Consider the following 11421-nt stretch of genomic DNA (forward strand, 5'->3'; position numbering starts at 1 on the left):
TTTTATTTTCTATAGACATATTCTATTATTCTGAATATATTCTAAATTTTAGAATATATTCTATTTATCTGCAGATAAAATATATTTAAGCCTACTTTCTAGGATAAGAAGTTTTTTAATCACCTCCTTGCTTTAAGAAAATATAGCAGTTAAAATTCATGGCTTGGTATAAATTCCCTAACTATGGCCAATCTCAAGATAACAGTGTGAATTCAGTGATTAACATCTGAGGTGACATAAACATTATTATGTCGTTCCATAAAACTTTCACAAGGCAAACACAAAAATGGAAATAAATTCAACAGCACAGATAAAAGAATGTGTAATTGAATAATTAGGAAGCAAATCTTTTGAGCAATGTTCTCATTCTCATTAATAAAATTCATTTTATTTGAATGTTCATGCAATTGAATATGTAATTATGAGCTCTTGTCAGTAGTCATGAGTAGTTTACAACTACAGCACATCTTTGTCTTTCAACTTTTATCTCCATATAGTCATGTAACCCTGACCCAAGAAGTTAACCTGTCCATAGCAATCAGCACAAGATCTGTTACAGCTTCTTTCAACTGAACCCAAAGAATAAAACTAACATGCTTGTTTCCTAACCTTGTCTTCCCTTTAAAACTCAAGTCTTTTCTCCTAATGTACATTTCTGAATCCAGACAGTCATCATCATCATTGAATATGTTTTACCAATTCAGCAATCCTATTTTGTACTGTATTCTTCTATTTGAAGTATAAGCCTATTTCTTTTTTTATTTTTTATTGTAATTAATAAAAGGGTTACGTGATATTTGCCAGATAGAAGGTGCATTAATTCACATATATTGATACCCTTTTACATGTCTTGGTACCCATTACCCTCCCCCAAGCCTATTTCTTTGTAGGAGGAACTCTTTTCTTTTATGGGGAACATGTTTAGGAAGCGTTTGGTGACATTCATTTGAAGAAAGAATAAAGAAATGGAAAAATGGGTAGATGTCTACGTGTATGTTTTATTTATTTTTATTTATGTATTTATTGTGGGTCATGGGGCTTGAACTCAGCCTGGGCACTGTCCCTTAGCTCTTCAGATCCAGGCTACCATCCTACCCTTGAGCCAAGCCCCACTTCCCCTTTTCTAGAGGTTAATTGTAGATAAGAGTCTCAGGTCCTTTTGCGCCCAGGCTGGCTTTCAAACTTGATCCTCAGATCTCAGCATCCTGAGTAGCTAGGATTACAGGAGAGAGCTATATGTTTTATTCTTTAGAAAACCAACCAAATTTAAAGTAAAGAGTCAAACAAAAAGGAAATCACGTAGGAAAAGTAGCCATATATTCTAAAAAGGACAAAAGAGATGGAAAAGAAACTTAAAATGGAAGTTGTAGGGCAACAAGAACCGAATATTTATAGAATATTAGCACTAAATCCAAGAGATCTGAGATTATAATACTTGCAATAAATATTAACTAAGGTAAATAAAGTAATAACATTAACTAAGGTAAGTAAAGAGACCCAACTTGTTACAACAAATCACTTCAAGTATATGAGTGTAGGTAGGGGAAAAAATAGCGGAGGGTAAGATTTATCACAGTTGAGACAAAAGAAACACACACTTCTTTGATTTGTGTGCCAGTTCTGGGGTTTTTGCTCAGGGCTAGATCATTGTACCTGAACATTTATGCTCAAGGCTAGAGAGCCAAAGCTCTCTGGCTTATTTTTGTGGTTAACTTCTTAAGCTGGCCCTAAATCTCAACTCTCATGTCTCAGCCTCCTTAGTAGCTAGTATTTCAGGTGTGAGCCACCAAGGTCTGGCTGGTCTCCAACTTTATTTTAAAAGAAGCGAACCCGCCTGTCTTAGATTGGGTGGATCGCTAACTCTGCCTTTAATTGTAAAGTATCGTGAAACCCAATCATAAGGAGATAAACCTTTAAAATTTCCTTTTAAAACCCTTTTTTCAATTTAACATATTTTAGGGGGCAGCTTAAGAAATACTAATCACATCACCCACATTTTACCATCAGATTTCCAGTGTTAGTCTGCAAGAAAAGACAGACAGGCAGTTTCTAACATTGATAAACAAATTCAAATTTAAATTTTTGGTACTTGTCTCTGAACTCTAACTCAAGATAATAAATTCCAAATTCCCTAATACCTCTTTGCTAAACAGGATACAACATTTACAATGTAAACAGCTCTATGCATTACAATACCAGATTTTTTAAAATGCAGATTTCAGGATTTTTAGAAAAATACTTTTTACCAGTTCCTCTTTAAAAAAATGCAACAATCCTTTGAGACATTGGAACATTCAAACCTAATACTTTTATTGAAGTTCAAACTTAGATTCACCCAATTGCCTTTGTGTTTCAAGTATAAATTCATCCATTGTTTTATACAGCATGCTGATAATTTAACCTTGAACATGTTCACTCACACCCATTCATACTCAAAGATCTTAAAAACATGCAAAATTAATATCGGGTGTGCATTTTCCAGAAGTTTTAGTGACAAGAGATTTTTTGCCAATCTTATTCTTATGGATGACAACCAAGTTTTAAAACAAAGCTTTTTAACAAGGCAACTTAGCTGAAATTTATTTTTTCAGAGCTTGTTCCTGATATCAGACATATTACCATAATACTTTTTTCATATATTTTTATTGTAATTAAAACAAGGGTTACATTATATTTGCCAGATAGAAGGTACCATAATACTTTTTGTAGATGAAAATTGGGTGGGAGTCTTAAACCTAGGAGAACTAAGACTGAAGTCTGCGTCCTGCTACCAACTGTCTCCAGACTGACACTTCAGCAGGTTGTTAGGAAAAAGAAAACTGGACTAAGCCTGCAGCTTGTCTGGCCTAGCCTCACCTTAATTCCAGCTGAGTGGGAGGGGCCATACCAGGCCCTAGACTTACCCCAGGTGGGGCCAAAACATTTACTTCCCAGAAATATTCAAATAGGTAACAAAGATGCCTGTGCGAGCCAACCACAAGGATCCATATTTAGAACTGGTACCAATTTCAAAGACAGAACTGGACAAGGAAATATACCCAAGGAAAAACAAGAACAAGACAGAGAAGCAGAGACTTTAAGTAACTCCTAAACTTCTGATGGCATGCCTGGCCTTAAACCACCAGAGTGACAGAAAGACCATGGGGCCCTGAACTCAGGGGGCGCCTCCCCTATGGAGATTTCCATTCCCTCGTAGCTGGCAGGCTGAAGCCATCCTAACCTACCTACAAAAGGCTCTCAAACAAAATCAGACATTGACTCATAACGAGAAAATTGGACTTAATCAGATACACTTAACACAAGAACATGAATACAGATGAATGTTCTCACGAAACAGCTTGTTTAGATTTAGACATGTCTTGTGGGTGGGACTCTCAGGCATGCTCTGTTATCAACAAGAAACCCAGAACGGGGGGTCAAGGCCTTAGAGAGCTTGCTGCGCCCAGCTTTTTCCTCTCTGTTTTAGGCCCACAGTGCACTTTCTAAAACAAAACAAAACAAAACAAAACACAGACATACAGGGGGTCGGCCGATTTCTACTTACCTCCAAAGGCCTTTGCTTTTCACCTGGACATCTTTCCCAAAAAAGAGTTGGTAAAGACAAACTACTGCTTATCCAATGAGTGAAGGGGAATAGGAAAAAAAGAACAAAAACAATCCTTTATCTCAATAGCATACTTGGGAGCCTTGGTTGGGCTGCATAAACCTGTATTTTCCTGACCCTTTTGATAACAAAAATAGGGAATTTTGAAGCTGTTTCTGTACTAATTTTAATAGCTCCAATTGTTTTTTCTGCCAATAGGCCACTGCTCCATCCATACAGGGTCATGTGTTTTCCAAGTTAACTGTGGCCCCTAGAATTGAGGGGCAGTTTTATGCCAATTTTCTCATAAATAATGCAGTCATCATAGAATGCCACAACATCCATATCTTGTCTCTCCCTAGAGACTTTTGGGCAGGTCCTCTTTAAGAACAGTGGCTGAGTTGTGAGAGGCTCTCACAAGGCCTGCTGTTTGCTAAGAAGCTGCTAGGCCTGGATCTGGGATCTGCTGCTAGGAGAGGGAACTTAAGGCCTGGGAGGAGATCTGAATTCCAGGCAAGGCATTGTTGTTGCCTCAGTTTCATCATAATAGGCTGCTTTTCACTGTAAAAACTTTCTCCCCTAAAGTATTGCCTACAAGATTGTCTTCCAATGTTGGGGAGTATTCAAGGTCATAGGCATTGTTTCAAATATTTGTTCTACAAAGAAAAGCGGGGGAGGGAGGGGGTGGGGGGAGGGGCAATTACTGAGGGTTGGGCTTCCCATCCCAGGAGATTCCTGAGGGGACTGAAGGGCCATAAGTGAAACTCCGTAGAGAACCCACCAGGATGAGGGGGAGGTCTGCTTTCATTTTGGAGTTTGAGATCAATCAGCGGTGGATAAATTTGCTGGCCTGTGCCTTTATCTACAGGGGCAGCAGAGTACTCTCCCAGGGGACCCCTAGTATGCTCCCCTTTCTGACCCTGCCAGGCTACCTCTTCCCAGGTGGACTCATCCTATCCTGCAAAAATCCATGAGCAGGGGGACAAAACAATTTCATAAAATTGCTCAAGCTTTTTCCTTACTTTAACCAGGTTTCTATATTTAGGGTTCCCTCCTCTGGAAACCATGGGGACACTTCCTCAATAAACTGTAGGAAGGGCTCAAACTGCCCTTGCTCTTCCCGTGTTCTGCGGGCTTGGATTATACCTCTAAGGGCCTGCACATTGAGCCTGCGGCTATTACCTTGACCCATAATTTTTTACTCCCGAGTATACACTCTCCCACTCTCTCACTCTCTTAAGATTCTCTCTCTTAAGATTCTTATGAAGTGTCAACACAGCGGGGTCCTCCACCTTCGTCCCAGATTTTCAGGGTCCCTGTTCTGGCACCACTTGCTGGGGACCTGGATTCCTGAAATAGGGGGCAGGGACTAGGAAAAAAATAGAAAAGAGACAAACAGATGGGATTCGGGAGGACTACAGCCCAAGTCAGCAGCCCAAGAAGGCTGTGAGCTTAAGACTGCAGCCTCGTTTATTTCCAAAGCAAGGCTTATATACTTTCTTGAGACCAGGGAATTGCCAAGTGTTACATTCTTATGGTAACTCTCAGATCAGTTAAGCAGGACAAGGCCATTAAACAATAAAGCAATAAAGCAATAAATAAAAGAGATCAGGGAGTTCACAATACAGACAATGTAGATCAGAAGTTCCTAGGCATGGTGCTACATATGACAGCTCACTTCTTTGTGTGGTTATCTGATGCATATCAAGGGACAGTCTGATTCCACACTCTGGCTCCCAACAGGCTGGTACAGGCTTAAGTTTAGCACTTTGGATGGTGAAGCAGGAGTATCTTATTTAAGGCTAGCCCAGTAGCATTATGAGTTCAATTCCTGCCTATATCATACTTCTTCCTCATGGTGGAAGCGAGGACTATTCAGTCCCAGAAGATCACTGTGAAGAGTTCTATTGCTATGTCATGCCCCAGAATGGTAACAGCTATCCAGAATCCTAAATCATACAAATATCACTGAGAATGAGTTTCTTATTTTTGAAAGAATTTTCAATTCCATGCAAGGACCCTGAATCAGAGTGTCCTATGAGTTCCATTTGGCAGGAGATGAGACAGATTGACCTCTGGGAAGCTTGCAAACCACAGACTTAGCAGCATTTACCTGGACTGTGGAATTCAGAGGCCACCAAGTACAAAGCCTTCCCCTACGCCATACATATATGAATTCAAGCCTTAGAAGCTCTCCATGCATTTTTCATTTTCTTTGACTGCATGGCTGAGGTCATACAGTCCAGATCCAACCAAAATCTGAACCTCTCTCATTCCTATTCACTTTTGTCATTCCCTAAGAACTCAGGACAGAGCCTGCAGCATCATTTGAACATAAATCTGTTTTTTCACTCTAATATGCATGAAAAATCAAAGTTTCAAATTTCAGAATAGTTACAAAAAGTAGCATCCCATAATAAACTTGGAAGAAACCTGAATGTCATGTTTCCAGAAAGTTCTGTCCCTAGGCTTTAGATGAAATTAGTGTTTCATGATATTTAGTCTTACTCTGGTTTTCCTAACACAGTCCCTCCCATAGGGCAAAGGCTGATACTAGACTGCCAGGAAGACTGCTGGTGACTGCAATCAACTGAGGGCATTTTGTTGTTACTATTCAAAGCCACAATCTTTTTTCTTAGTTCAGTACAGTCTCCTGATGGTCAGCTGCACAGTCCACCAGGTCCAATACTGGACATGATGCTGTGCAACAGTTATGCCCTGTCTTTCTTAAATTATGTCATTCTTTTTGGGGGGATGGGGTGTTGTGTCATGGGGCTTGAACTGGGCCTGGTCACTGTCCCTGAGCTCTTCAGCTCAAGGCCACCGCCCTACCCTTGAGCCAAGCCCCACTTCCCATTTTCTAGAGGTTAATTGGAGATAAGAGTCTCAGGTCCTTTTGTGCTCGGGCTGGCTTTGAACCTTGATCCTCAGATCTTAGTCTCGGGTAGGATTACAGGCATGAGCCACTGCGCCTAGCTAGATTATGTCATTTTAGGGAGAATGGCTAATGCAGATGCGAATATAACAATGTAAGATCAAAGTCAATGAGACCCCTATGCACCAGAGGCTTTCCTTCAAAATGTTAAAAAAAAATCAGTAACCAGAAAAATACAAGGAGCTTAAGCATAGTAACAGATGTGATTATAGAAAAACCCTTAAAACGGAGTCAACATCTATATGCTAATGATGCAGGAGATTGAGGTCTGAGGCTCACTCTTTGAAGCCAGCCCAGAAACAAAAATCTATGAGGATTTTATCTCCAAACCAAGAGGATCTATGGCACAGTGCTAAAGCGCTAGCCTTGAGTGAAAAAGTGAAGACATAGCACACAGGCCTTGAGTTAAAAATCCAAGTATCAGCACACACACAGATACAACACACACACACACACACACACACAGAGTAATCAACAAAGTGAAAGAGTGATAACCATGAAGAAATAATCACTACCTATGGGACTATAGTAGTTTACTCAATGGGAGGAAACATATCACTCACAGAAAGAATGTTATTCAAGATGAAATTAATTTACTAGAAATTTTACAAGACCTATATAAACAGAGTCAAGAGTGTTGAATGATCCACTGCAAAGATTCATGCATTTAAAGATCAATTCACACTCAGGTATGATAAACATAGGGAAAACTGGAAAAAGAAATGCAGTTCTTTTTTTTTTTACATTATCCACACTTGTTTTTTATTATAACTCAGAAAAAAAACAGAATGGGCAAGAGGAAACAATCTCAAGCAACACATCACTAGTGATTAATTCAATATATAGGAAAAGCTAGTCATTTTGGGGTTACTCATCCAAACTTTAAAGAATCTTCTCTTTATTTACCAACCAAAGAACCCCAATTGGTGAAGTGGCTGAAATGGTAGAACATTAACCTTGAGCAAAAGTGCGTGGCTCCGAGTTCAAGCTGCCAAGACTTGAACCAACACACAAAGAAAATGTATACCAAAGTGTGTATCTGTTTTCTGAATGTTTCAAAAACTAACAAGGAAATAAAAGGAATTAAGAGAAGCGGGGCACGGTGGCTCACACCTGTAATCCTCGCTACTCAAGAGGCAGAGATCTGAGGATTGACCTTCACAGCCAGCCTGGGCTGTAAAGACCACCAAAGACCAAGAGACTCATCTCCACTTAATCACTAGAAAAAGGCAAAGTGGGCTGTGGTTCAAGGGGCAAGGTGGTAGCCTAGAGCTGAAGAGCTCAGGGACAGTGCCCAGGCCCAGAGTTCAACCACCATGACCCATCAAGAAAAAAGTGTTAAGAGAGATTTAAGATTTTATAATATACATGCAATTGCATCTTCCACTCAAAAATTGAACTCTATGTAAAATGTCATTTCTATAATGAATGGACATACATTTGGAGACTTTAGAGGATTAGTGGAAAAAATGCATGCTTTCCACGTTCTTGGCTGATTAAAAGTCATTGAACATTTGCTCTGTTTGCTACTTTACTTCTAACGAATCTTCTCTGATAAATACTGAGGCATGCCTTCCAGATGAAAGATTTTACTCCATTGTTATAGTAATGAGATTTCTCTCTCCTGTGTTTTACAAGTACAGAGCCATGAATTCTTAGTAAAGGACATTCCACAGTTGTTCCATTCAAACAATTTCTCTCCTGTGTGTTTTCTTCTGCAAACTGAGGTCTGACTTCTTGAAAACATTTCACAGGTGCTGGTGGCTCAAGCCTGGAATCCTAGCTAATCAGGAGACTCAGATCTGAGGATCGTGATTCAAAGCCAGCTCTGGCACCAAAAGTCCAAGAGACACTTATATCCAATTAACTACCAGAAATTAACTACTGTTCCATCCAATTAACTAGCCGACAAGTAAAGTAAAAAACAAAAACAAAAAGAAACAACTTTCCACATTTGTTTCATTCATAGGATTTCTTTCATGTGGAACCCTGAGCTGTGCCTTCTGAGTGAAAGACTACACATTTGCTACATACATAAGCCTTCACTCTGTGTGGGTACCCTGATGCCGACCGAATTTTCTTTGAGGAAAAAGACTTCACATATTTTATTTATCTTAAGTTTTCTCAACGGATCCTGGCCTCCTCTGCTGCTGCAGCAAGTCCAGCTCCTCCGGCTTTGTAAATAGTGCTGGAGCCTTGCTGGTACCCTGTTCCCCAGGCCTGGCGCTCCTCACATGCCTTGGCCTAGGACTCAGGACACCAAGACCTGCCTTGACCCCAGCACCTCAGTATCCTTGGCCCTGAAAAGGGGTCCACACTTTGACCGCTGCACACTGTTCCACATATTGCCAATGGATTTCTTCCTTTCGAATATGCTAGCGGTTGTGTCTCACACCCATGTGTAAAGCTGAGTGCAGTCAGTGCCCACTACCCTGTGATATATGTCTGTTTTTCCTACCAGTGTTGTGGGGAGTCCACATTCCTGGGATGACACAAAAGGTATTAAAACCTGGCAGTGGTGGCACCTGCATGTAATCCTAGCTGCTAGGAGATGAGATCTGAGATGTGGCAGGAGAGTCCTTGAGACTTTATTTTATTTTGCTAGCTCTGGGGTTTGAACTTAAAGGATAAGCACAGGTCTTGCGCTGTTACCTTAGCTCTTTAGCTAAAGGCTAGTGCCCTACCCCTGGACACACAGCCCCATTTCTCATTTTCTTTTTTTTTAATTTTTTTTATTGTAATTAGTAAAAGGGTTACATGATATTTGCCAGATAGAAGGTGCATTAATTCACATACATTGATACCCTTTCACATGTCTTGGTACCCATTTCCCCCCCCCACACCCCCCACCCGTCTTGGTTTTCCCCCCTTCCCTATCAAATTTCAACTATCCAAATACAAATAAATTCAATATATCAGATAACAAAGTGAGATGCTATACCAATATGAGATAACCAAGGGACAGCAAAGGAGATGAGAGACAACATAGTACATTAAGGACAACAATCATTCATTATATGGCTTTTGTTTCAATATCCTGGAGGTCCTTTCAATTAGCTTCACATTATATGGCCTTATGTATCAAGATTTTGCTCTATTGCAAATCTCTGCTAGTAGAGCCCAAGGTTTCTACTGATTATGACAAATGAGGGAAACCTTTGAGCCTAAGTTCCTTTGAGTCTAGCTTAGTTCACTTAATATGATTTTTTCTAAGTCTTTCCATTTCCTAACAAATGGGGCGATGTCATTCTTTCTGACAGCAGCACAGAATTCCATTGTGTACAAATACCACAACTTGTTGATCCACTCATCAACTGAGGGACATCTAGGTTGGTTCCATATCTTTGCTATGGTGAATAGTGCTGCAATGAACATTGTTGTGCTAGTGGATTTAGTATGTCCTTGTTTCTGGATGGTTGGGTAAATGCCAAGTAGTGGAATTGCTGGGTCATAGGGGAGTTCTATGTTTAGCCTTTTGAGGCACTGCCACACTGCTTTCCATAGTGGTTGAACGAGTTTGCACTCCCACCAACAGTGTAGTAGTGATCCCTCCTGGCCACATCCCCTCCAGCATCTGTTGTCATTCGTTTTCCTGATCCTGGCCATTCTAACTGGAGTGAGGTGGAATCTTAGAGTTGTTTTGACTTGAGAAATACAGTTCTTAATGAGGAAATATGCCACAAAGGTCCAGCTGTCTTGGTTTTGGCATATTCTGAGCCTGATGCATCCAGGAAATGCCTTGTGCCTCCTGAAGAACAGAAATGCTCAATCATAGATGGTGTCCCCAGCCATGGAGATCTGTCTGGGGGCACAGGGCTGCGTAGACTATCACAGAACCTTGCTATCCTTGAAGTCTAGGAATAAGAGCTAGAGCTGAGTAAACTAGGAGCGATCACAAGAGAATCTCAGAGTGAAATCAGTGGGATGATGTCAAGCAGGGACTACAACAGATCAGAAGCAGCAATTATGTCACCAGCGACAAGTCCAATTCAAATTGCAGGATTACTCACAAATTCCAAATATCTTTATTATGTGTATACCTCACATCTGGGCACTACCCTTTTCCACAGTGGTTTGTTCCTCAATTTCATGGCCTAGAAATCAGAATAAACCGTTCATTCCCTCCTAATCAAATCCTTGTGGGAAGAACAACTTCCTGAGCACCTATGTTTCATGAAGTACATGCTCAGCTGATGTAATCGTGACTATAACCTGCAAGAAGGGATCAATGTCATCCGGATGCTAACTGACATAGAGAAATGATCAGGGCCACAGATTAAACAATTTGTATTTCTGGTGTTCTTTAATCTCTCACTGGTGAATAAAAGCATGGACAAGGCATGCTTTAAAAGCAAAAATATCTCCTAACACTCATTTTCAAGAAATAAAATTAACAACATAATTTCAATTGCCTCCTTATTTATATGTGTGCCTCTTGAACAGGCAGTAGTATCAGTAAGACACATTCTTACTTAAAAAATGACCCTGGCCTCAGAAATGTGGAAATCTTCCAGACACTGAAACTGGCATTGATCTGTCTTCAGAGTTTACAGAATGATACATAAGAATGAGAGCTATGAAGAAAATGAAGATTAGGTCACCACATACATTGTAGCACTAGCTGATTCAGTGTGATTATATGTTAGATTACAAGTTGAAAGGGAGACAAATTCCACACTTATCATGTAGGCCTAATTACGAGTGCTTATCTAAAGTCCAAGTTAGAATCACCTTTAGTTGAAACTCTTCTGTTCTTGCCAGTGGCCTCACATCTGAGAAACAGTGTATACATCAACCATGGAGATTTTCCTGATATATCAGGTGTCAATTCAACACAAACCCTAGATGTACATAAACCCTGCCAACTAAACACACACTGGTAAATTTTTTCCTAAGTTCCTAT

This window comes from Megascapheus bottae, chromosome X (genome assembly GCF_031878675.1).
Source record: "Megascapheus bottae isolate mThoBot1 chromosome X, mThoBot2.hap1, whole genome shotgun sequence".
NCBI classification, from domain to species: Eukaryota; Metazoa; Chordata; class Mammalia; order Rodentia; family Geomyidae; genus Megascapheus; species Megascapheus bottae.